We start from the raw sequence: 27998 nt of genomic DNA, 5'->3' as shown, positions 1-27998 counted from the left end.
AAGCTTCATATTCCATGAAGGTATCTGAAATGCCAATCTGTGCAAGAGTTCTTTTTCCCCTAACCATTTATGCGGCAATTTTCACAGATTTCTGGTGGGATGTTGCAGACAAAGACTAAAAGGTTTTCCAGGACTTCATCCCTGTTCTGCTTTAAGTAGTTCTGGAGGATGGTCATCCCCTGGGTCTTCTCCACTTCAGTGCTGCACTGGGATCCCAAACTGCAGCTTCCTTGGCCTGGAACTCTTTCTCCCTCTGCAGGTGATATTGTTCAGTTTTAGCCTGAGCTGCTTTGGCCTGCTTTGGCCTCAGGGTTGTTTGCCTGTGGGGCTCACACACCTTCTCTGTGGCCTGCTTCTTGCTTGCAGTAGCTGCTGGATGCGCTGTAACTGACTGGCTATGCTGGTGGCCTGTAGTACCAGTAGCTGTGGGAGTCCCCTGTAGGGAACTACTTGTGATTGTCTTTATTCATTTGGATTACAAAATGTAATAGGTTAATCGATTTGCACCAGGTTTCATGAGCTGTGTTGACCTTTTCCACTAAATATATCTTATTTTTGAATAGCAGCTGTAATTGGAATCTTTCCTGTTTATGCTAATCCATAGTTGTTATCCAGAATCCATTTGACTCTTTCACAGGCCAAACAGGATCATGAATGAGGATGCATCATTTTTGGGTATTTTAAGTCTTTAATGGTGGCACTAATCTCTGCAGTTTCCTTAGGGATGAGTATTGATTTTGAAAAGTGTGCTCTTTTGGTGGGTTGGGGGAAGTTCCAAGGGATTCCAGTTAGTCTCTGCTATCATAATAACCTTTACAATACTCTTCTTTAGCAGAAGCTCAGGTAGGGATTCAGGTAGTTCATGAGTATATCTGTTCCAACTTCGTATTACATCAGTGGGAAAATAATGGCAGGATGGATCTATGCACCCACTGGATTTACTGTGAGAAAGACGCGTCAAATCTTCATTTTTAACTGAAATTCTGTAAGTCCCACTTTAACTAGTAGATCATGTGACATTTGACATTCTCAGGGATTAATGAACCCTGGAAGTCTGTGTGTTTCCTTTTAATTTGTGCACCATCACCCAGTTAAATGGCCACCATAGATGCTTTTTAGGTTCTCCACCTGTATCTTGATTTGGGAGGTCAAGGTCCCAAGCTTTTTTATTTTGTAAATGCTTAAGCAGAACAGGTTGCCGACTTAAGGAGTCTTTGTAATTACTGTTGTCACCAAACAATCAAGTGCAATAGCCATTTATCTCTCAAAGCCAAGTCTTTCACTGGCACTTTATCCCACACTGTACTACTAATAATTGGACAATTACGATTCCATTGCATGCCATGTATTTCTGTTTTTTTTTCTCCCTGCCCCCGCAGGGATATCATCTGTGCATTCATCAGCTATGTGAGCAAACCAGCCCCCAAATTCCTGCTATACTATAACAGTTAAGATCCCAGCAGGAAACAGCATTCATGGCAGATGGTTCAAACAAAGAGACTTTAAAGAAGTGGGGTTCTTATAGAGGGGTGGGAAGAGTTAAGAAAAGAAGTTGTCCTATAGTTAGCAGAATAAATGTAAACTATCTAAGTAATTGTATTTTGGGGTATATTTGTTATGGCAGCTTCACCTTTTCTGTAACTAATACAAGAATTTGCATTATTATGGCTGTGTAGACACTACTGACAGCTGAAGCATGATTATATTCCTTCTCCTTGTATTCTCTGAAGTTAAAAATAATTTAAAATACATTTATATACCCTTTAATCAGACTTCTCCATTGTTAATATTTTATCTCATTTGTTTTATCACCTCTTTCTGTCTTTCTCTTGTGCTCACTGTCTCTCATGCATACACATTTTTTTTTGCTTTGTTTTCTGAACCATATGAGAGTACATTACATACATCATGACCCTTTACCCCTAAACATTTTAGTGTGTATTTCTTAAGAATAGGAATATTCTTACCTAACCACAGTACAGTTATTAATCTCTATAAAATTATGTTGATATAATACTTTTATCTATTCTAATACCCAAATTCTAATTTTGTCAGTTCTAATAATGTAAAAAGTGCTTTATAACACCCCCCCCACTATTACAAGATCTAGTCCAGTCTGTATTCATTTGCATGTATTTTTAGCCTCTTTTAAGCTGGGAAATTTCCACAGCCTTTCCTTTCCTTGTCTTTTATGATATTGACATTTTTTGAAGAGTCTCTCTCACGACTTAAATAAAACATTTCTCATTTTGTTTATCAGTTGCTTCCTTGTGACATTAAGATTATACATTCTTGGCCAGACTAGTATACTACTGCTAAGAATAGGTAATATTGCATTTTCCTTACAGTATCATGTAGAGTCACCATCATTGATGATTAATTTTGATCTGCTGGTCAAGGTGTTGCCTGATTTCTCCACTGTATAATTACTGCTCTCCCCCATTGTTACTAGTAAGCAGTGTACATATCCTGCTTTTCATCAAAATTTCCCCTTAACTTTATCATTCATTGATGATTTTTGCCTGAAAAAAATCTTTACAGTAATGGTTGCAAGATGATTTTTCTTTCTTTTTTTTTAATAAATTTTTTTAAAAGATTTTATTTATTTATTTGACAGAGAGATAGGGAGCCTGAGAGGACAAGCAGAGGGAATGGCAGAGGGAGAGGAAGAAACAGGCTCCCCAGTGAGCAGGGAACCTGATGTGGGGCTTGGGGCTTGATCCCAGGGCCCTGAGATCACGATCCCAGGTGAAGGCAGACACTTAACTATTTGAGCCATCCAGGTGCCCGTCCAAGATGATTTTTCTAACTCAACACTTCCTTTATATTTGCCATTTGGTCGTCAGTGTTCTATAAGCAGTAGATTTCCCTTCTCCCTCATTTATTCATTTGTGTATTTATTATTAGTGTGGACTCATGTATTTCTATGTTTCCCAATAGTTTATAAGTCAATATTGAACTTAATAATTTTGGTGCTTAAATTGTCCGAGATTTGGCCAATGGAAGCCTCTTCAAGCTAGCTCCTGTGTCCCTGTGATATACTCTTTTTTTTTTTTTTTTTTTTTTTTTTAGGACTTTTAAAACTGTATAGCACAGCAGGATGTTCCAGGATCATCTTATACCTACCTATTCTACTCTAGCCACGGAATAAGCTATTTCTGTGAGGAGCCCTGGTTCCTTTTAGTGGGAAATGGTATTAGAGACTGAGATCTGAGTGGTAGGTGTGCTCATCTTACATGGTATCTTTACTTCTAGGCCCTGTTAGAGGACAAAGCTACAGATATGTATGTGTACATATACATACATGCATAAGCACATACATAAAAACATGCACAGAAATATGGATATACGCACATGAACGTGCATCAACTTAGACATATACATTATTTGGATATCATGAGTTCACACCAATATCTCCAATTTCAGTCTATCCCTACGTGGTTCTTTTTTCCTTTCCCATTCCATATTTATATCCCTTCTTCCAAAGTGGATCCCTGTCTCCCAACAACCCTCACATATGTATTCATTCACTCATTCCTATAACACATGTAAAGTAGTTTCAGAATGTCTTCTGACCATATCACTACAATAAACAAACCTCTGTTCTTCTCTTTCTAGCTAACTCCCAAAATCAAGTGCTTCTCTAAGACTGCCCCTTGGAATCCTATGTACTTTCAAGTTCCTTTCCTGTAGCCAGAGCCATGAACTCCCAGGGCCCAACCCATGTTGAGTATTTTTGCATTTATTGTTTCATTTTTTTCTTTGATTTTTGTCTGTGCTTTCCCTAAGATCTCTGCTTCCCTCTATTCCTTTTTGTAGAATCTTATCAGCCTTTCCTTCTCTACTTACTATACTCTTAGGTTTCTGGTAGTAACAATGGGCTCATAGTAGAATTGTTGTTGGAATTCCCCCGTCCACATATGGTGGAGGTTGCAGTATTCTCTGTATCACAATAATGCAGAAGTTACAGGCTCAGTGTAGTTTTATGTCCCCCCGCCCCCCCCCCCCCGGGGAGTAAAAGAGGGAGGGCTTTGGAATTAGGTGACCAACATTATTCTGTGAATCTAGAAACTCTGTTTTTAAAAAGACTTTTAGACCACAGACAGATTAAAGTGAATATAAAGGGACATTATGAACAACTTTATGCCAATAATTTAATAACTTAGATGAAATAAATGATTTCAAGACCATAATTTACTAAAAACCAACACAAGACGAAATGGAAAGTTTTAATAACCCTATATCTATTCAAATTTTTGAATTAATAATAAAAATCCATTTCGTAAAAAATATTTCTAGCTTAGTGTCACAGGTGAAATATATTAAATGTTTAAAGAAGAGAGAATATCAGTGTTATATAAACTCTTTCCAAAAATAGTTGAGGAAGGAAATGCTTCCCAGCCTATTTATGAGGCCTATATAGTCTTGATATTAAAGCTGATAAAGATATTATGATAAGGAAAAATTACAATCAGTATCCCTCATTGACACAGATGCAAAAATAATATTAGCAAATGGAATCTAGCAATATACAAAATGGGTAACCTATCATGAGCAATTGGAGATTTATTGCAAGAATGTAAGATTGCTTCCATAACTGAAAATAAATCCATATAAAAACAAGAAGAAAAATGACAAGGTTTAACATAAAGTGGGTTATAGACCTAAATTTAAAAGCTAAAACTATTAAACTTGTCAAAGAAAAAAATATTTATTTTTATAAAGAAAATTTTTATTACCTTGGAGTAGGCAAAGATTGCTCAGGCATACAAAGCACTAATCATGAAAGAAAGAAAATGATAAATTATGCTTCATCAAAATTAAAATCTAGTCTTTGAAAGATATCTTCAAAAGAAAACATTTTTTAATAAAGATTTTATTTATTTGAGAGATCGAGAGCGAAGGAGCACGAGTAGGGGTGCGGATAGAGGGAGAGGGAGAGGGAGAAGCAGACTCCCTTCTAAGCAGGGACCCTGATGTGGGACTTGATCCCAGGACTCTGGGATCTTGACCTGAGGCGAAGGCAGGCGCTTAACTGAGCCACCCAGGCACCCTGAAAAGAAAACATTTTTATAAGGAAATGAAAAGGCAAACCTCAGACTGAAAGAAAATATTCACAATGCATATAGCTGACAAATGAGTTGTATCCAGAACGTATAATGGATTCTTACTACTCAATTAGAAGATAGCCCAATTTATAAAAATGGACAAATATTTGAAGAGACATATCACAAAAGAAGATTTACCAATGGCCCAAATAGGACATGAAAAGATGCTCAGCATCGATAGGCCCCAGGAAAATTCAAATTAAAACCACAATGAGATACCTCTACATATCCAGCAGAAAAGCTAAAATAAAAAAAAGACTGAAAATAACAAGTTCAGTTACTGGCTGATCACCTTGAACTTGTGACAGCTTGATTTTATGTTGTTGTGGGACAGATCTGTGAGAAGTCCAAGGTATTTCTTCAACTTCTTTGACTTGACTTGAGATCTCTTAACTCCCAAACTCTCTTCCCTGTGTATCTCATTAAGGCTTGGTTTTGGGTTTTGTTCGGTGAGTCTAGAGCAGGGCTTACTCTGGGGCATGGTTCTTACTCTTAAGGGAACAGCCTTTCTTAGGGTGTTTACAAGGTGTTAATGAAGTCTCCCCATATCAGCTGGGCCAGGCCTTTAACATCCCCCAGCATTGCTTGACTGCTGCTATCTGTTCCGTTCCTTCCCCTGTAGCTATCATCCTCTGGTCAGTCCTGCACAGTCTCTCCATGTGCATGCTCAAGTCGGTGCTCAACCAGGGGCTCTCAGGGAACTGTCTCACAGCCTCTACTTCTCCCAGAGTAGCTGTACCAGTTTGCATTCCCACCAAAAGGGTTCCCCTTTCTCTGCATCTTCGCCAACGTCTGTCATTTCCTGAGTTGTTAATTTTATGGTAGTTTTTATTAACAATAGTCACTTGTTGTGTGACAGAAAAGAGCATATGTAAGATTATTTGCAGTTCCTAATTTTTTAACACTTAAGATGATTTTTTTTGACATTTGGTATTTCTGCTTACCTGAGCCATTATTGTATCTGTGCAGTATTTTGCGCTTAAAGAAACTTTGAAAATGAGGAAATGATTAAAATTCAAAAATTTTAGTTCTCCAAATACTACCTGCTGGTTACTTAAATTTTATATTGACTCCACACAATGTTTATAATGCAAATATATTCCAATTATATTTGGATACAGGATAGCATTTATAATCCTCAGAATGTACATATATTCCAGCCATGCCAAGATAACACTGGTGTTCAAACAACAGTAGCTGGTCTGATGTTTAAAAGAAACACTTGCTCGCTGAAGGACATTCCTCTTGAGGCATGGACTGGAAACCATGTTGAGTATGCTAAGTGATTCCATCTGACCTGCAGAAATCACTATTGGTTACACTTTCACTTTGCACGTATGTCACTGACAGAGCCAACTGGCTGAAGTAAGCTTTTTGAAATGGACATTTCTGACTGAGTTTTTGGAAGGCTTAATTTTTAAACGTGAAACATAAAAAAACATACTGTTCACTGGTTGCACATTAAAAGCAAATGGCCAGAGGAAACAAGATGAACTATAAAAACTCATAAGATGAAAACATTAAATTTTGTGTACAATTTTATTATTTGTAGTAGGTTTAAAAATAATTACACTTAATATAATAAGCCAACCTCCCTAAAAGAGCAAAAAGATACACTATCAACCTCAGACATTACAGCAAAGGATACATTGATATACCTTAATAAAGAAAAGACTTTGACATTGTTCCTTTTATAAATGTTTAATCACAACTGTATAGGTTTTATATGTACTGAATGAAGACTTGCAAAATTGATGTGAGTCAATGTATCGGTGTACTTTTGACCTTTGAGGAAATGCAATCTGGGCTGGAAAAAACCATTCACTTGAGGCAAAATATTCTGAGTTTGAGTCTTTATTTTGCCATTGATTGACTTTGTCAGTATAAAACACATCCTCTTTTTAGGCTTGGGTTTCCCTTAAAATATGGTTCTGTATTTGCCTGATCCTGTCATTGTTAGTAATAAACTATTATTTAGAAGTGGCTGAAGCTCCTGGTAAGAAAGCCATTTTTGTAAATTCAGGGTATTATTTTTATAGCAGCAGTAACTGAACTGGTGAAGCCAGAGCTCATGAACTCCGTGTGACATTGAAAGACCGCTGAATATTAGAAGTAGTTACACAAGCCTTATTTAGTTAGGATTTACACAGGCTTCTGGGAAGCTCTCTGCTAGATACTGCTAGGGTTATAAGGTAAATACATGCCAGTGTCCCAGCCCTAAGAAAGAAAAGAAACCAGTATCAGAAAGCGGCATGAGTTACATGCTGACTTGTGCCAAGTACTTTACTGGTGATTTACTGACCGCGTAATCACTTACATCAGTTGAAGGTCTCATAATCACATTTATTGAGTGCTTACTATGTGCCAGTTATTTTGCTGAGAATTGTTTAACTGTAGTCTATTTTATAGATGAGAAAACTAAGGTTTAAAGAATTTCTTTAAGGGCATGTAGTTGACAAATGGCAGAGTGCACATTTCATAACTATAATGCTTGTTGGGGTCAACATATCTTCAAATGAGAAGCGTGGGAGTTGGTATCATGACATATTTCTATGTTGAGCAATTCAGAGTGGGTGCCACTGATACTTTTTGACTGACCCTATATTGCTGAATGTGAAAAGCATTCCTGGTTTGGGATATTGGGGCTATTCCCAGTTGATCTGCATTTAGGATTTGCTTTGATGTTTGCCAGAGTCTTTTTTTTAAGATTCTATTTATTTATTTGAGAGAGAGAGATAGAGGGAGAGAGAGAGGGAGAGCCAGCACCAGCAGGGGGGAGGGGCAGAAGGAGAGGAAGAGGCAGGCTCTCTATTAAGCACGGATCCTGACATAGGGCTCGATCCCAGGACACTGGGATCATGACTTGAGCCGAAGGCAGACACTTAACTGACTGAGCCACCCAGGCACCTCTGATGTTTGCCAGAGTCTTCTTGTGGTTAGACTGAGTCTTCACCGTTGAGGTGATTTCTGTTGTATATAAAACTATGTTGTACACAATTATGTCCGTAAACATAAAGGCTAGATTTAAGTGGTTTTGAGTACAATCATGTTTATGAAATGTGAAGATAGTTGATTCTCAGGTAGGCATACTGTGATTTTGTTAGTAAATAAATGAGATCTATGTGTTACCTTCTTTTATACATGTATTATTTGCCTATTGTAAGTTATCCAATTCGTGTATTTACCAATTTATATTTAATCTTATACCAACTAGGGCAAAAACAAATGCCAACGCATTTCTTAATTCTGAAATTAGTATGAAGTAGCAACAATAAAATGAAACATTCCAAGCCCACCTTTTAAATGTAAGTTATAAAATTTCACTTGGCTAAGTAAGGGTAAGGGGAAAGAAATCATGTTTTATGGTTTTGATTTAGACTAAGAAATTTGTTTTACAACTACAAAATTAAAGCCATATACCTTTTCTAAAGTGTAAGAGAAAAAAATCTAAAGCCTCTCTTTTAAGTTTAGCATTGCTTTTTGCACATGCATGTTCTCCTGTCCCAGTTGCATTTACCAACTGATGGCTCATCAATAGCCCCCAGAGACTTCTTGGAGGCTCAGCTCTGCTGGTGTCTCTTTCTCCATAAAGCCCTCCTGGTCTAGCTTATGGTTTGGTTATTTCTGCTTATTTATTTCTACAGAATTTGTTTATACCTTACCTTTAATTATTGCATGTATTAAGTTTTGGTGTAATGATTTGTTTCAGTATTTCTTGACCCCAGTATTTCTTTCTTGAGATAAAGGACTATATTTTATTCATATTTTTAATCTGTAGTGCATAGCCCAGTTCCAGACATGTAGCAAGTAATTTAATGTCTGGAATGAATGACTAGGTAATTATATTTTGGTTTTAAAAAATATGTATAAGATTGAAATCACCAAATACGTGAACTCCATGCAAAAAGCATTTATTTTAAAATAATTTAGTTTGGAATTAAAATATCTTCTTTTGGTTATTTTATTTTAATAATAAGAAAAAAAATGGGGAGGGGCGCCTGGGTGGCTCAGTCGTTAAGCGTCTGCCTTAGGTTCCGGTCATGATCCTGGGATCCAGCCCTACATTGGGCTCCCTGCTCAACGGGAGGCCTGCTTCTCCCTCTCCCCCTCCCCCTGCTGGTGTTTTCTCTCTCGCTGTGTTTCTCTCTGTCCAATAAATAAATAAAATCTTAAAAAAAAAAAGAAAAAAATGGGGAAACTGCTCTCTACTGTGGGAGATTATGTCCTTGATTAAATAATTCTTTGCTTTTAAATGACCAACTTGTGGGGGCACCTGGGTGGCACAGTTGGTTAAGTGTCTGACTGTTAGTTTCTGCTCAGGTTGTGATCTCAGGGTCTTGGGATTGAGCCTCCTGTCGGGCTCCATGTTCAATGTGAAGTCTGCTTAAGACTCTCTCCCTCCCTCTCCCTCTGCCCCTCCTGGCTGCATGCTCTCTCTGTCTCTCAAATAAATAAATTAAAAAAAAAATTACCAACTTTGTTGCTAGGCAGAAATTGTAGAGTATTTTAATTTTGGAATACATTTATAGTGCTTCAGGCAATTCATGTAACTGAAGATAAAGCTTTTGTAATGTTCATATACTAGAGTAAATTTTTAATTGCTCATGATCTCTTTAAAAATTTCTAACAACCTTAACAAATCTTGCCAGATTGCTCTTCTTCACTGAGGTATGTAGCAAGTGTGAATTTGAAAACGCATTTGTGTTTGAATTTTAAATAAGGAGAGTATTTTGAAAAGGCAATCATGTTTATGTTTGAGGAAAAAACAGCCATCATTTCTGTCTCTATCTCTTTTTATCTCTCTCTATATAAATATTTAATATAAATATAAATATATTATTATATATGTCACATATATAATAATGTACATGCAATATAAATATATATTAAAAGAAGTATTCTTGGTTAAAGATGAAATATAGTATAAGATTTTTAACCCTAAGAGGAAAACATTGCAATATATACACAGTGAATTGAGGGGTTCTTTGTGTATGAAAGGAAACCAATGTATAATTAGCAGTAGCAGACGCTATGGTGCATTTGAATATAACTTTAGTTTCTTATCTATGTAGCATGAACTCTATTAAAAATGGGAACATTTTCTTATTTCCTGTTGTGTGTGTGTGTTTGTGTGTTTGTCTTTGTCTAAGAAGTCAAAGACTCATGCACATGACTATGTATAGGAATGATGGAGATTATATGGAATTGTACCTTTAAAATTGTTTTCTTTCTCTTATAACCAAGTCATCAAATTGGTTATGGTTGAGTTTCAGGAAAAATCTAGATAATAGTTTCTAGGCTAGCATAATGGATATCTTTATTATCGCATGAATTGGAGGGTCAGGGTCATTGGCCTTGATTTCTGTTGGTTTTGCAGGTTCCCCAACTAGAAATTCCAATGACATAGAAAATGAAGGAATAATGGGGTGCCTGGCTGGCTCAGTTGGAAGAACATGTGATTCTTGATCTTGGAGTTGTGAGTTTCAGCCCCACTTTGGGTGTAGAGATTACTAAAAAAATAACTTAAAAAAAAAAAGAAAATTGAGGAATAAGTTGCTTCATCACCATTTCTACCATCATTTCCTTAATTTGGGTTTTCTCTGTTTCTCATCTACGTTACTGAAAGAGACTCCCTACTGGTCTGTATGCCTCTTACTTGGCTCTCTCCCTGTTTCTTCCCTCCTTCCAATTCTCCATTCTGATGTTTTAAGGTAATCTTTCAAAGCACAAATCTGATCATGTCTTTGCCCTGTGCTTAAAATTCCTCATGGCTCCCATCACTTACAAGAAGAATAACAGGGCTTATATGAGTGACTGGCCCTACTAAACCCTCTGGTCCGATCTTACTTCAGACTCCAACTTGAACAATACTTTCTCATACTTCTGCCTATACAATGAAATACATTGTCCCTCAGTTTTTCATTTAACCAAATCCTCATCCTTCGAAATTTAATTCAGGCTTCATTTTTTTTTGGTGGGAGAACTTTGAAATCAGTTATACCTACCTTTGCCCTCTTTCCCCAGTCTTAGATATGCCTTTTATGTAAAACTCTTTTTTTTTTTTTTTAAAGATTTATTTATTTATTCGACAGAGATAGAGACAGCCAGCGAGAGAGGGAACACAAGCAGGGGGAGTGGGAGAGGAAGAAGCAGGCCCACAGCGGAGGAGCCTGATGTGGGGCTCGATCCCACAACGCAGGGATCACGCCCTGAGCCGAAGGCAGATGCTTAACCGCTGTGCCACCCAGGCGCCCCTTTTATGTAAAACTCTTAAGACCATTTATGTATGTCTATATTACTTGTCTCATCACCATCTTATAATTTATTTCTGTTTCTTTCACTAGACTCTGAGTTCCTTGAGATCAAGGACTTCCTTTCTCTCTTCATCTATGATGTCTGATATAACTTCTGTTTGTTTAGAATCCTAAAAACTCAAGGGGTTATTTAATATTTTTATATTTGAGTGTATTTTGCAGGTAGCTACTGGTCCAAAGGCTTGTGCCACTTTGTTGTGGCACATTGTGTATAATTGTCAATTTGATTTTCTAACCTCTGTAGTTAGTAAATGTTTGCCTCTGTCCATTAACATAGATTTGAAGTTAATTTTTTCCCTCTCTTGATGTTTTCTTAAGTGAGTCTTAGTGTGTGAATGTGGTGATCATGGTATTTACTTATGAATAGAGTTTTGTGATTATTTAGATTTGTATTTTTAAAATTCTAACATGAGGGGCGCCTGGGTAGCGCAGTCGTTAAGCGTCTGCCTTCAGCTCAGGGCGTGATCCTGGCGTTCCAGGATCGAGTCCCACATCGGGCTCCTCCGCTGGGAGCCTGCTTCTTCCTCTCCCACTCCCCCTGCTTGTGTTCCCTCTCTCGCTGGCTGTCTCTCTCTGTCAAAATAAATAAATAAAATCTTAAAAAAAAAAAAAAATTCTAACATGAGACATTCTTATTTATAATACTACTAATAACTAATTATTAGGTATATTTTATGAATGACTCTGTGTTAAGTTCTTTGTATGCAGTATCTTATTTAATTGGCAAAACATCTTGCCAAGTCAGTGTGATTAGCTTCATTTTATAGATGAGGAAACTGATGTTTATAAATTAAAATTTCTTGCTTAAGTTTATATAGCTGCTAAGTGCAGAGCTGAAGTTTGAACCTGGGTGGATCTGATTCTATAGACTGAGTTCCTAACTATTTTTTTAAATATATTTTTTAATTTATTTTTTAAATTTAAATTCAATTAATTAACATGTAATATATTATTGGTTTCAGAGGGAGAGGTCAGTCATTCATCAGTCTTTTATAACACCCAGTGAATTCTTAACTATTATACGTTTCCCTGTTGCATTTATGATAGCAATTGCAAATAATAATTTGAAGCAGTGAGTTTATTTCAAGTTTTAAAAAACCTTCTTACAGCAAATATTTCAGTTAGGCTTAACTTGAGAGCTTAGAGGCAAAATAATATGTTGTAACACCAAGTTTTACTGGCTTTGTATTCTTTTAAAATATCTTTTTTTTATAATAATATTTTTTTATTATGTTAGTCACCATACAGTTTTCCCTGGTTTTTGGTGTAAAGTTCCATGATTCATTAGTTGCGTATAACACCCAGTGCACCATGCAATACATGCCCTCCTTACTACCCATCACCAGCCTATCCCATTCTCCCAATCCCCTCCCCTCTGAAGCCCTCACTTTGTTTCTCAGAGTCCATAGTCTCTCATGCTTCATTCCCCCTTCTGATTACCCCCCCTTTCTTTAACTCTTTCTTCTCCTACTGACCTTCCTACTTCCTATGTTCCATAGATGAGTGAAACCATATGATAATTGTCTTTCTCTGCTTGACTTATTTCACTTAGCATTATCTCCTCCAGTGCCATCCATGTTGCAGCAGTCTTTTATCTGTAGTGTCATTTGCAAATATATTCTCCCATTCCGTGGGCTGCCTCTTAGTTTTTTTGACTGTTTCCTTGGCTGTGCAGAAGCTTTTTATCTTGATGAAGTCCCACAAGTTCATTTTATCTTTTGTTTCTCTTGCCTTTGGAGATGTGTCATGAAAAAGGTTGCTTTGGCCAATGTCGTAGAGGTTGCTGCCTATGCTCTCCTCTAGGATTTTGATGGATTCCTATCTCACATCGAGGTCTTTCATCTATTTGGAGTTTATCTTTGTGTATGGTGTGAGAGAGTGGTCAAGTTTCATTCTTTTGCATGTAGCTGTCCCAATTTTCCCAGCACCATTTATTGAAGAGACTGTCTTTTTTCCATTGATGTTTTTTCCTGCTTTATCACTGATTAGTTCCCCAAAGAGCCGAGGGTCCATTTCTGGGTTCTCTATTCTGTTCCATTGGTCTATGTGTCTGTTTTTGTGCCAGTACCATGCTGTCTTTGTGATCACAGCTTTGTAGAACAGCTCGAAATCCGGCATTGTGATGCTCCCAGCTTTGTTTTTCCTTTTCAACAATTCCTTGGCGATTCGGGACCTTTTCTGGTTCCACACAAATTTAAGGGCTGTTTGTTTCAGTTCTTTGAAAAATGTCATTGGTATTTTGATCGGGATGGCATTGAAAGTGTAGATTGCTCTGGGTAGCATGGACATTTTAACTATGTTAATTCTTCCGATCCATGAGCATGGAATATTTTTCCATCTTTTTGTGTCTTCCTCAATGTCGTTCAAGAGTGATTTGTAGTTTCTAGAATATAGATCCTTTACGTCTCTGGTTAAGTTAATTCCGAGATAACGTATGGTTTTTGGTGCTATTGTAAATGGGATGGATTCCCTAATTTCTCTTTCTTCAGTCTCATTGTTCGTGTATAGAAATGCAACTGATTTCTGAGCATTGATTTTATATCCTGCCACATTACTGAATTGCTCTATAACTTCTAGTAGTTTGGGGGTGGATTCTTTTGTGTTTTCCTCTGTCCTTCAAATTTGTACATTTGTAGTTTGATCTGGAAGCTTTATCAGATTTGGATCTGATTTTTTGGGGAGACTGCTTGACAGCTGGTGTGTGCACTTCTGTAAAGAGGCATAAGATACCTAGTTGTCTCTCTTTTTGTCTTGCCAATAGCCATCGATGACCATTTTATTAGGGATTCAAAATGGTTATATTCTGATTTTACTATTCCTTTATTATTTATTAGCCTAAAAACATCTAAAAAATAAATCTTTTATAAATAACCAACTATTTGGTTACCCGCATATACATTTCATATAGGAAAGCCAGAATAAATGCTTAGTTCTGTGTTTTCAAAATATAGAGTTGGTTCCCCAGCATCCTCCAAAGATGACAAATTAGTTGTTGATTTTGTTGTTTGCATATTATTATGAACTCATGGATTTAAATATTTGACGCATTTCTATTTATTGAAGTTATTATTTTTATTAATGCCAAAAATCATCCCATCTTTGGCCAATAGAGCTTCTTCAAGTTGGTTTCTGAGCCCTTTGATATAGCTCCACTAGTCTTTGTCAGCTTTCTTGCTTCCTGTTAATGAGATGTTCCAGCCTCATCTTCCAGAACTGGAGTCAGTAATTTTTTAAAGGAGCCTGTTTCTTTTTTCAAGTATCATTTGAAGATCACAGTCTGGGTACTAGTGGTGCTCATTGCATCTGGTTGGTTATTGCTTTGGGGTTGTTTTGGTGGATAGAGTTAGGAAATATATATAAATAATTTTTAAAGATAAAACATATCGCAGGTTCATATTGATACTTCTAATTCGTATTCAGAACTACATGAATTTTACTTAGCCTCAGTGATCTTATATACACATATGTGCATGTGTTCTGGACCTATTGGGAAACACTGCCCTGCTCATTGGTTCTCAGACTTTTTTTTTTTCTTTTCTTTTCTAAGATATCCAGAACTGTAGCACAGTCCCTTTAGTCGTAAAGGATTGGTGGCAGTAATGGTCATTCTCAAGGGAAGAAAAGAGATGGTGGGAGAGACTATAGATTCTCAACGGTGGGTGAATGTCAGTGTAGTTTGAAAAAATGATTCTTACCCTTACCTTCTTGAGAATTCATGCCCTAAAGAGGAAAATTTGTCCTATACTCTCCAAAATAGACATTTTTTTTAGAATTTTGCATGTTAGTATGGAAGATAATTTTTAAAAAACATTATTTATTTTAGAGAGAGAGAGATAGAGTACATGAGTGGGGTGGGCAGAGGGAGAGGGAGAGAGAATCTCAAGCAGCACAGACCCCAGTGCGGGGTTCGATCTTATGATCCCGAGATCACGACCTAAGCTGAAACCAGGAGTTGGATGCTTAACCCACTGCACCACCTAGGTGCCTCTGGGAGATAATTTTTAATGGATTTTAAACCGTTAGATGTTGTTAGTTTTAAAGCTTATACAAATACCCAGGTCTACTTAGTTAGACATTCTTATGTTGTTATGGGTATATCTTATAGCTCTTTTATTGGTAGGTGTTAGGTAAGTACTACCAGAATAGAGAAATCTCTTCTCTCACTTCCGATTTTATGTGGAACAAAGAAGAGGATGTAAGAGCTGTACAAAATATGTATTTGTGTTATCAAGATTGATACTCAAAATGTTTAAAAAAATTAAACATAGAATGAATCAGCAATTCCACTTTTTGGTATATACCTTCCAAAAAATGAAAGCAGGAACTCAAGCAAATATTTGTATACCCCTATTCATAGCAGCATTATTTCCGATAGCCAGAAGGTAGAAGCAACCCAAATGTCCCATGACAGTTAAATAGATAAACAAAATGTGATATATACATACAGTGGAATGTTATTCAGTCATAAAAAAGAATGAAATACTGACATATGCTACTGTATGGATGAACCTTGGAGACATTATGCTAAGTGAAATAAGCCAGAGTCACAAAAGGATAACTATTGTATGATTCCTTTTATCTGAGGTCCCTCAAATAGTAAGAGACTCATAGAGACAGAAAGTAGAATGATGGCTGCCAGGGGCTAAGTGGAGGAGGGAATGGAGAGTTAGTATTTAATGGGTACAGAGTTTCAGCAGGGAAAGATTAAAAAGTTCTGCAGACAGATGGTGGTAATGATTGTACAACTCTATAAATGTACCTCATGCCACAGAACTGTACATTTAAAAATGGTTAAAATGAAAGATTTTGTATTATGCATATTTTACCCTAATTAAAAAAAATATACACAGTATCCTAAAAAAGTGGGATGAAATGAATTTGAAAAAATATGAGCGATAATACAATAGAGTCCTTAAAGTCTCTAATCTTTATTTAATTGAAACAATTAAAAATAAGTAGTAATTTGAAATAAAAATCTTAACATCTGGATTTAGTTATGTTTATCCAAATTCAGAAACCTTTTAATTTCCCTTATTACAAAAAATACACTAACAAAAGGAAGGAGGGGAACTTCCTGTATCTCCTTAGGTCCCTTGATATAAAGTTATACTTGACCTTGAGTCAAGGGTGTGCTAAAGGAGGTGAGGACAGAGAATTAAAATCGAGAATGAAAGAAGAGGTAGGCTTTATTTTTTTATTTAGTTTTTTAAAGATTTATTTTTTTGAGAGAGAGAGAGAGGGAACATGGTGGGAGGAACAGAAGGAGAGGGAGAGAATCTCCAGCAGACTCCCCACTGATGTGAAGCCCAGTGTGGGGCTTGATCTCATGACCCTGAGATCACGACCTAAGCTGAAATCAAGAGTCAGAGGCTTAACTGACTGAGCCACCCAGGTGCCCCATTAGGCTTTATTTTTTAAACTATTTTAAAGAAGTAGGTAGTTTAGGTGCTTGGAAAATCTGAATTAGTGTGTCCTTCAAAAGAAGCAGATAAGAATGACTTTTTGAAGGAAAATTAATTATTTTTGTCTTTAGGGTTTGATTTGTAATTTAAACATAAGAGGTTTATTCTCTTTGTCAGGGTTTCTTATACTGTTGGCACTATCGGCACTTTGGTCTAGAAAATTATTTGTTGTGGAGGCTGGCCTGTGCTATTGCGGGATTTTGGTCTCTACCCATTAGACGCTAGTAACACCTACCTCATCCCCCACACAGTGTGAAAACCAGAGAGGCACACTCGCTGCTCTACATTATAGGATTAATGTTAACAGCAATTAAGGACTGCATCTTGGGTATAACTTATCCCTCTCTTTTTTTCATTTAATTAATTGACTGACTTTTATTTTAATTCTAGTATAGTTAACTTACAGGATTATATTAGTTTCAGGTGTACAATATAGTGATTAAAGAATGAGCTTGTGATGAACACTGGGTATTGTATGGAAGTGTTGAATCACTATATCGTACACCTGAAACTAATATTACACTATATGTTAACTAAGTGGAATTTAAATAAAAACTTAAAAAAAAAAGTGACTCAGCAATTCTGTACATTACTTAGTGCTCATCTAGATAAGTGCACTCTTAATCCCCTCTACCTATTTCACCCTTCCTACTCACCTCTCCTCTGGTAGCCATTAGTTTGTTCTCTATAGTTAAGCATTTGTTTTTTGGTTTGTCTCTTTTTTCATTGTTCATTTGTTTTGTGTCTTAAATTCCACATATGAATGAAATGATATGGTATTTGCTTTTCTATGGCATTTCGCTTAGCGTTATACTCTGTAGATCCATTCATGTTGTTGCCAATGGTTAGATTTTATTCTTTTTTATGGCTGAATAATATTCCATTGTGTGTGTGTGTATATATATATATATATATATATATATATATACCACATCTTCTTTTTCAATTCATCTATCGATGGATTCTTGGGCTGCTTGCATATTTTTGGCTATTGTAAATAATGCTGCAATAAACATAGGGATGAATATATCTTTTCAAATTAGTGTTTTCATATTCTTTGAGTAAATACCCACTAGTGGAATTAGTGAATCATATGGTAGTTCTATTTTTAATTTTTTGAGGCACCTCCATACTGTTTTCTGCAGTGGCTGCACCAGTTTGCATTCCCACCAATAGTGCAAGAGGTCTCCTTTTTCCACATCCTCACCAACGCTTGTTTCTTGTGTTTTTTTTTTTTTTTTTAAAGATTTTATTTATTTATTTGACAGGATAGAGACAGCCAGCGAGAGAGGGAACACAAGCAGGGGGAGTGGGAGAGGAAGAAGCAGGCTCATAGCGGAGGAGCCTGATGTGGGGCTCGATCCCACAACGCCGGGATCACGCCCTGAGCCGAAGGCAGATGCTTAACCGCTGTGCCACCCAGGCGGCCCTGTTTCTTGTGTTTTTGATTTTAGTCATTCTGACTGGTGTGAGGTGATATTTCATTGTGGTTTTGATTTGCATTTCCCTGATGATGAGTGATATTGAACATCTTCCCGTGGGTCTCTTGGCCATCTGTATATCTTTGAAGAAATGTCTCTTCATGTCTTTTGCCCATTTTTAAATTACATTATTTGCTTTTTGGGTGTTGAGTTTTCTAAATTCTTTATATATTTTGGATACTCACCTTTTATCAGATATGTCATTTCCAAACATATTCTCCTTATTTTCAGTAGGCTGTCGTTTAGTTTTATTGATTGCTTTAGTTTTGTTGATTCTCCCTTACTGAAGCTTTTTATTTTGATGTAGTCCCAATAGTTTATTTTTCCTTTTGTTTCCCTTGTCTCTAGAAGACATATCTAGAACAATGTTGTCATGGCCGATGTCAGAGGAGTTACTGCCTGCGCTGTAGGACTTTTTTGGTTTCAGGTCTCACTTTTAGGTCCTTAATCCATTTTGAGTTTGTTTCATTCTTTTGCATGTAGCTGTCCAGTTTTCCTAACACCATTTGTTGAAGAGACTGTTTATTCCCCATTGTATATTCTTGCCTCCTTTGTTGAAGACTTATTGACCATATGATAATCATAGGTTTATTTCTGGACTCTATTCTATTCTGTTAATATATGTGTCTATTTTTGAGCCAGTACCATACTGTTTCGATTACTACGATCTTTGCAATATAACTTGAAATCTGGGATTGTAGTATCTTCAATTTTGTTCTTTTTTTCAAGATTGCTTTAGCTATTTGGGATCTTTTCTGGTTCCATACAGATTTTAGGATTATTTATTCTAGTTCTATGAAAAATACTGTTGGTATTTTGATAGGGATTACATTAAATCTGTAGCTTGCTTTAGATAGTATGGGCATTTTAATAATACTTGTTCTTCCAATCTATGAGCATGGGAGACCTTTTCATTTGTTTGTGTTGTTTTTAATTTCTTCCCTCAGTGTGTTATAGTTTTTAGAATACAGGTTTTTACTTCCTTGGTTAAGTTTATTTCTAGGTATTTATTATTTTTGGAAAATTATAAATAGGATTGTTTTCTCAATTTCTCTTTCTCCTGCTTCATTATTAGTGTATAGAAATTCAATGGATTTCTGTCTATTGATTTTGTATTCTGTGATCTTACTGAATTCATTTAATAGTTCAAGTAGTTTTTTGGTGGAATTTTTAGGGCTTCTATAGGTAGTATCACATCATATGTAAATAGTGAAAGTTTTCCTTCTCGTTTACCAGTTTGGATGTATTTTATTCCTTTTTCTTTTCTGATTGCTGTGGCTAGGACTTCCAGTACTGTGTTGAATAAAAGTGGTGAGTGGACATCCTTGTCTTGTTCCTTCTGAGAGTTTTTCCCCATTGAGCATAATATTAGCTGTGGGTTTTTCATATATGACCTTTATTATGTTGAGGTCTGTTCCCTCTAAACCTATTTTGTTGAGGGTTTTTTGTTTTTTGTTTTTTTAATCATGAATGGTTGTTGTACTTTGTCAAATGCTTTTTCTGCATGAAGTGAAATGGTCACATGGTTTTTAATCCTTTTTCTTGTTGACTTTACCCTTCTTTTCTTCTCCTATTACAAGTGTTAGATCTGAATTAGAATTTTATATATGTTATTTTTGACAAACCATGAGAAGTCATAAATTCATAGGTTACCCCTTTAGTACTACACTTTTTTTTTTTAAGGGAGTGACCAATACCAAGCTTTCTGATTGATGTTTCATACTCTAAATGTTTTAATTATTACTTTAAAATCACTTCTTTTTTAAATTACCGAGGTCATCTGTAAAGAATTTAGCTGGAGGCCTGGGTAGATCAGTCAGTTAAACATCTACCTTTGTCTTAGGTCATGATCCCAGGGTCCTGGGATCGAACCCTGCCTCAGGCTCTCTGCTAAGCGGGGAGTTTGCTTCTCCCTCTCCCTCTCCCCCTCTCCCTCCCCCTGCTCATGTGCTTTCTCTCTCTCTGAAATAAATAAATCAGATGTTAAGAAAAAATTTTTAAAAGAATTTAGAAAAATACAGAAAATTATTAAGGATAAAATATAAAGCACCTTTAATCCTAAAATTTAGATATAAACAGAAATACGTGTAGTTGTAAATCAAGTATTGATAAAAATGCAGAGTGATTTTGGTGAACTCTTAGAGACACTGTAGATCAAAATAGAATCCTCCCTTCCTGGGTTAAAAATGGCAAACAATGACTATAAATAGTTATTGATTTTTCAAAATAATAAAGGTGCTACGTCTTATCAGTATATTCATTTAACTTAATTTTGACTGATTTGTGTAAATAATTTTGATAACATGTAATGAGGATATTGTGAGATTAAAAAAGGCTTGTTTATGAATGAATTATTCATCTGAGAGATTAACATTCATTTCCTCCTGTGTGTGTAATGTACCTTCTTATATAACACATAAAACCTTTTAACTGTTCATATATATAGCCTAGGTGTATATGTTTACCTATGTGTGTATATATGTTTCTATATATATCTGTATCTGTTTCTGATTTTATAAACAATAAAATCTAGGTTTGAACAGAAGCCATAGTCTTTGCTATATAATTGAAAAAACGTGTTTCCATGTAGGGAGACCTAAGGAAAGTAGTAACTCTCAAACAATTCATCTGTTTAGAAAATGCTATAGGACTTTACCTGTTAAATCCATAATTCTATCACAGTTATTAAATTTTATTAGAAGAAGCATTTGTTCATTGACTTAAACTTTTAATAAAATTTAACAATTAGAAATTTCCCAGAATGATGCGCATGCCATGTCTATTGGAGAAATAGAGGGCATCAAGAAGTGAGACATTGTCTGGAAAACTGAAATAATCTTATAGGTTAAATCTGAATCTTGGCATTGATAGTTTAGTTGGTTAATGATGATGCTGAAATGTTAATTTATTTTTGCTTTTATTATTTCCCTTAGAATGTACCACAGCAATTTTGACTTATTTCAAGTAGTTAGTAAAATGTTACTAGGTTGTAAATATATTTTTATTAATTCCAAATAATCTGTTCAAGATTGTATTTTATTTATTTTATCTTGGAGAGGGGAGTTCTCATTACTAACTTTTTGGTATCTTTGTTTTGGAGTCATTAGAGATTTATTAACGGCTTATTTTATATGATATTAAAGAATGTGGAGTTTCTATAAGAGGAACAACATTGTGTTTCATACATTTATGTTTTTGTTAGACAAACCATCTTTTTTTTTTTTTTTCCTTATGAAAGCTTCTGGTATTATATAACTGGCATCCCAAAATGTGAAGTCAGTAAAGAACCATTAAAATATCTTAGATGGAGAGTATATTTTATTTAAGAAGGAAAAAAACAAGACAACTACAGATTTTTTTTCTTGTGTTAAAGTTATCTTTTAATAAAGATAGTAACTTTGAAATTCCTATTGTCTTTCCAAAAGCTAAGAAAAACAAACATTTTTTTGACTGCATGCTATAGTTACGTGTCTGGTACTGTGCCAGGTGCCTCCATATGTTTCCATTTAATTTTTCTAACAACCTGCGAAGTAGATATTATTCCCATCCTACAGATGAGGAAATTGGCAGTCAGAATTCTATGCATTCGTGTATATTGGTGTATATATGTGTGTGTATGTATATATACACATATGCAAAAATATATGTATATAAGTAAATGCACACACATATATATTAAAAGATTTGGAAATTTCAAGGTTTAAATGGCAATCTCAAGGGAATAGAGAAAAAAAATTCTTGGGAAATAATGATTTTTTTTCCATCTTCATTGAATGGACGATAATAAAAATAGTGGTTTTATAATGTAATTTATTTCTTCTCCTTTATTTTGCTATTGCTGATATATTTTGGTTTTAAATTCGACATGTGACAAGTATATTTTAATACTTTTTTATAGGAATACCATCATATATTTTACTATGCCAAGGGATTTTTTTTTTTTTTTTAAGTAGGCTCCACGCCTAGCATGGAGCCCAACCCAGGGCTTGAACTCACAACCCTGAGATCAAGACCTGAGCTGAGATCAAGAGTTGGACTCTCAACCGACTGAGCCACGCAGGCACCCCACTGTACCAAGGGATTTTACTAGTTATCTCAGAACATGGACCAAAGAAGAGTATGTTTTGCTTTTTTGAGGAATGAGAATTTTGCATCTGGTAGCATTGATTAGGTTAAGGGACTTCACTTACTTTTCCACATAAGAATATATATTTTTCTTTTCTTGAAACTTACCTCTTTCTTTAAGACAGAATTCAGATCTGAGGTCTTTGAAAATATACTTGAGGTAGATCATGAAGGACTTGACTTTCTCTTCAGCAGGAGGTGGCAATCTTAGCGCATTTACTTTTAATTAAAACCAGAGCCCAGTGTTTCACTAGGGAATTTATTGTTACATTTAAGCAATGAGGATTTTAAACTTGGGAGTGGAGTGTTTTCTTATAAACCTTACAGTGCATTTGGGCCTCAGGACTTAAAAAAGCTGTTGACTGCCCATTGTGCATTAAAAAGGTTAAAAGTCATCATTTTAATAGCTTTGTGGCATTTTCTTTCATTATAATGCTTGTTTTATGGGTTTTATAAAGGTCCATTAGAATACAGCAGCTTCTGTTGGAAGGACATTACATTAAATTCTTGGTTTTACTGGCAGCTTTTTTTTTGGAGGGGGGGGAAGTGGGAGAGGGAGAGAGAGAATCTCAAGCAGATTTCAAGCCCAGCGCAGAGCTCAACATGATGGGGGGGCTTGATCTCACAATCCTGAGATCATGACCTGAGTGGAAATCAATAGCCCAACCCTTAACCCACTGAGCCACCCAGGTGCTCCTACTGGCAGCTCTTTTATCCTTGACAAAATTGATTGGTCTTTTAAAGTTATACACAGAACTGAAGATGGAAACATTTGTGCACTGATCTATACAAAGTGAGATTTTATGTACACATACAGAAGTGAAATGGAAAAGCAGAGGTGCTCATCTGGACAATTCTGACTCTTAATGACCTTTACCTGAAATATTTCTCATGTATATACATTTACATATATATGTAAATTGTATATGTGTATATATACATATATATATATACAGTTTTATTTTTCACTTTGTGTGATTATAAACTATTAACATTTATTCATGAACTTTAGATCCGTAGTTCTTTTAGTGTAGTAGGACTGCTTTAAGGAGTATTTTTCCTTATACTGCTACTATGTTGTTTATAAATCTGAGACTACAGTTAAATGAATAAAAAACAATTATATGACTGGTTTACTTTAAGTTTTGTTACTAATTGTGATTATTAATTGACTTATAGAGATTAATTTATACACGGATACATACTTTAAACAGAATGAGCTATACTGTCTAATCCAGGCAAAAAGCCTTACATATTGTAACTGTCTTTCCATGTCAATAAATATAAATCTACTATGTCATTTTTAATGGCATAGGGTTTGTGTTTTATGCATATATAAACATAATTAATTTCTATATATATACACACTGCTTTTAATATTTTTCTTTTTATAATCTTTATAAACTTATTTTTAATTCTTTATTTATTAAAAACATGAAATTAATATGTTCTTATTAGTAAATAATAATAACTGAAAACCCCTTTTTATTTCCTTCCTGCCTATGAAATTTCACTCTTCTCCCAGGGTAAATAGTTTGCTGAGCAACCTTGCACAACACACATTGTTAAGTGCACTTACAAACATATTTGGTTTTGTTTTATGTCAGTGGGATCACTGTATGTGTTTGTAACTTGCCCATTTCATTTACATGGACAGCTTTCCATGTTCAAACACATAGACTTACCTTGTTCGTGTATAGGCTTCATAGAATATGGATATTTCATAATTTATTTAACCGTCAAGATTGCTTCCAAAATTTACTGTTGTGGACAGTCTCTTTTTGCATTTACTCCCTCTACTTGGATTTATAGACTCAGAGTAAAGGTCACAGATGATTATACCATTGGACTGACTGTGACATGTATTTTAGCATTAATTTTTTTCCTCCTTAGGAGTTTGGTTTTATTTGTTGGACTTCTGATAGAGAATAGAAGCAGTTAGCTAAGCTAGAATGAAAGTTTGCAGAGAATATGATCAAATAAGCTGAGCGCAAGAGGTCCCTCACTTCTCATTTACCACATTTATATGGTATATTCTTTTTCTTTTCAAAGATTTATTTATTTATTTTAGAGAGAGAGAGAGAGAGAGAAAGAGTGCAGGAGGGAGGGGCAGAGGGAGAGGGAGAGAGAGAGAATCTCAAGCAGACTACCCACTGAGTGTGAAGCCCGAGGCAGGGCTCAGTCTTACAACCCTGAGATCATGACCTGAGCCGAAATCAAGAGTCAGACACTTAACTAACTGAGCCACCCAGGCGCCCCTATATAGTATTTTCTTTTAACAATCATTTTAATTAACCTTTTCACTGAAAGCCCATTTGATTAATTGAAGAGTTCTGGAAAGCTACTGAAGAAAAACCATAGCAAATTGGCAGGAATAAAAAAAAATAACAAGATTCAGTCAGACAAATATCTTTTGAATGAGTGTTATTCCTTCCCTAAGGATCTTTCCACATGGCTGGAGATACGAGAGTAATATACATAAAGCTGATACGATACTGAACAACAGAAGGCAAAAAGGCAAATTAGTTGAAAGACTTTAGGCAGAAATGATGACCTAAATTTTAAAATAGCTTATTTATACTCTTTCCAGAATTAAGTAGATAATAAGCATTTGGCCCTAAAAAGGTTGTTCTTAATACACAAAATAAATGCCTTCTGAATATATAATATCTCTATTTTTATGGATGAGAAAGGAGGGAAGAAAAGTGAAGAGAGAACAGAGATCATGCATTCAACTCATCAAAAAGTACTTGATACAACTTCTAGAGAAGCCCTGTTTCTACTGACTGTAAAATGTCATCTGAGCCATGAAAATCCCAGATTCCTACTGATCTTCTTTACCAGGATAAAAGCATTGAATAAAACGATGTGAATAAGCATTAATTACTGAGTAGCCTACCTAGAAAGAAGTGATACCTTTCTTTTCACAGAGTAAAAAGTCAACAAAAGTCAGAAAACAAGTTAGAGCAATACGATTTCTCTGAAAGATGATAAATACATTGAGGGCTATCAAGAGTAGAATAACTGTGCTTCAAACGTTCCAGCACCTCAAGAGAAGACTGGATTCAAAATTAATCAGCAGGAAATATTACACAATGACTTCTGTTGTTCATGGATTAAAAACTTGAATGTAAGAAACCATAAAACTCCTAGAAGAAAACACAGGAGGTAAGCTCTTTGACAGAAGTCTTGGCAATGATTTTTTTGGATTTGACACCAAAAGTAAAGGCAACAAAAGCAAAAATAAACAAAAGACATATAGAACTGTATAAGTTTAAGATGTACAGCATAAATGATTTGACTTACATATATTGTAAAATGATTACCACAATAAATTTAATTAACATCCATCATCTCATATAGATACAAGAAAATGAAAACAAAAAAACATTTTTTTCCTTGTGATGAGAACTCTTGTGATCTATTCTCCTAACGATTTCCAAATATTATTTCTTAATAAAACTAGAAAGGAAAAAAGAGAACATTTTAGCACCACCAAAATCAGAGGGGAAATAGAAATACTAGAAATTTTATACTCAAAATAAAATTGCTTGATGATCAAAAGTGGGCATCAAAAGTGGGGGACTTCTTCTTCATATCATTACAATTATTAAAGCAAAAATGTGTTCATGAGATTTCATGCAAATTTAAAAATAAACATTACCTAAATATAGCCTCTTCCCCTAACCCTCCCCCCGCCAAACATCAAACTCAGCTTCTGCACAGCAAAAGTAACCATCAACAAAATGAAAAGGCAATCTATAGAACCAGAGAAAATATGTGTGATCATGTATCTGATAAGGAATTCATATCGAAAATACATAAAGAACTCATACAAGTCAATAGAAGAAAATCTCCAAGTAATCTGATTAAAAATGGTCAGAGGAACTGACTAGATATTTTCCCAAAAAAGACATACAGATGTCCAACAGATACATGAACAGGTGCTCAAAATTACTAATTATCAGGGAAATGTATATCAAAACTGTAATGGTATATCGCCTCACACTTGTTAGAATGGCTGTTATCAACAAGAGATAACAGGTGTTGGCTAGGATGTAGAGAAAAGGGAACCCTTGTGCACTGTTGGTAGAAATGCAAATTGGTGTGGGCAGTATGGAAAACAGTATGGAGGTTCCTCAGAAAACTAAAAATAGAACTACTATATGATCTAGCAATCCCACTTCTGGGTATATATATCCAAAGGAAATGAAAACAAAAGTTCAAAGAGATATCTGGACTTACATGTACATTGCGGCATTCTTCACAGTAGCCAAGATACAGAACAACTTAAGTGTTCATCAGTGGATGAATGGATACAGAAAATGTGTAGCTACATACGATAGAATATTAGTCAGCCAGGAGAAAGAAAGAAATTCTGTCGTTTGCAGCAATGTGTAAGGACCTTGAGGGCATTATGCTCGATGAAATAAACCAGACATAGACAAATACTACATGGTATCACTTGTGTGGCATCTAAAGAAAAAAAAAAAAAGTAAAACTCATGGAAACAGAAAAGTAGTTGCCTGGGGCTGGGGTAGGGGAAATCAAGAGAGGTTGGCAAAGGGCACAAACTTTCAGCTATGAAATGAATAAGGTCTGAGGATCTAATGTAAAACATGGTGACTATAGTTGATAACACTATTGTATAATTGAAATTTGCTGTGTAGTACTTAAATGTTCTTACCAAAAAAGAAAAAAAAAAGACAAGCATGTGAAATGATGGATGTTAATTAACTAATGGGCAGAATACTTCTGTTTAAGGATTGTGTACCTATATCAGATTACCGTCATGTAAACTTAAAATATCTTAAATTTTATATGTCAAATATGCCTCAATAAAGCTGAAGTTAAAATGAGAAAAAAAACAAACTGTGATCATAAATTACCAGTATTTGAATCTCTGTGAGTGTTTGTCTTTGATATTTCTTCAGGATAAAATCCTAGTACTGGATAGTTGGGATAAAAAGTCTTCGATTCATAGTATAAATTGTTTTATGCGAAGAGATGGGCCCAACCTACCCTTTCACAGCTATGTATAATATCTATGCCTACACTAAGTATTATGATTTTTTAAAAAGTTCAAAATCTCCATTTAATGGATATGTTGTTTTTTGTAATTTGAAGTAGTAGTAAATATTTATTGGACACCTACTAGGTGCTACCACCTAAGACTATGCTAAAGATTTAACCTACTATATATAGTATATGTATATAACCTACTATATATATGTAAAGATTTAACCTATTATAGTGTAACATTGGTTTTACTGATTCATCACTTACATGTAACACTGAATGCTCATCACAAGTGCCCTAAACTTTCTCATTTAATTCTCAAAGCAACCTTGTAGTCAATAGTCTCATGTTAGGCATGAGAAAATTTAAGATTGGCAAGATGAAACAGTTTGCCTGGGACACACAACCTGTGAATAATGGGTCTTTAATTTTTTAAACTTAACTTTTAACTTTGCTCATTTACTTAGTTGTACAAATGTTTTAATTTTT

The 27998-nt window shown here is 35.2% G+C and overlaps 1 protein-coding gene and 1 pseudogene across 3 annotated transcripts in view; one reads left to right on the top strand and one right to left on the bottom strand.

Moving 5' to 3' along the window:
* The window catches only part of BBS9 (Bardet-Biedl syndrome 9), a 415930-nt gene that overhangs the window by 54746 nt on the left and 333186 nt on the right, over positions 1-27998 (top strand). The window lies entirely within an intron of this gene.
* On the bottom strand, positions 20-26743 carry LOC103659017 (annotated as a pseudogene).

This window comes from Ursus maritimus, unplaced genomic scaffold (genome assembly GCF_017311325.1).
Source record: "Ursus maritimus isolate PB19 unplaced genomic scaffold, ASM1731132v1 scaffold_3, whole genome shotgun sequence".
NCBI lineage: Eukaryota > Metazoa > Chordata > Mammalia > Carnivora > Ursidae > Ursus > Ursus maritimus.
The sequence above is the reverse complement of the archived record's forward strand: the minus strand, read 5'-3'. Positions and strand labels throughout refer to the sequence as shown.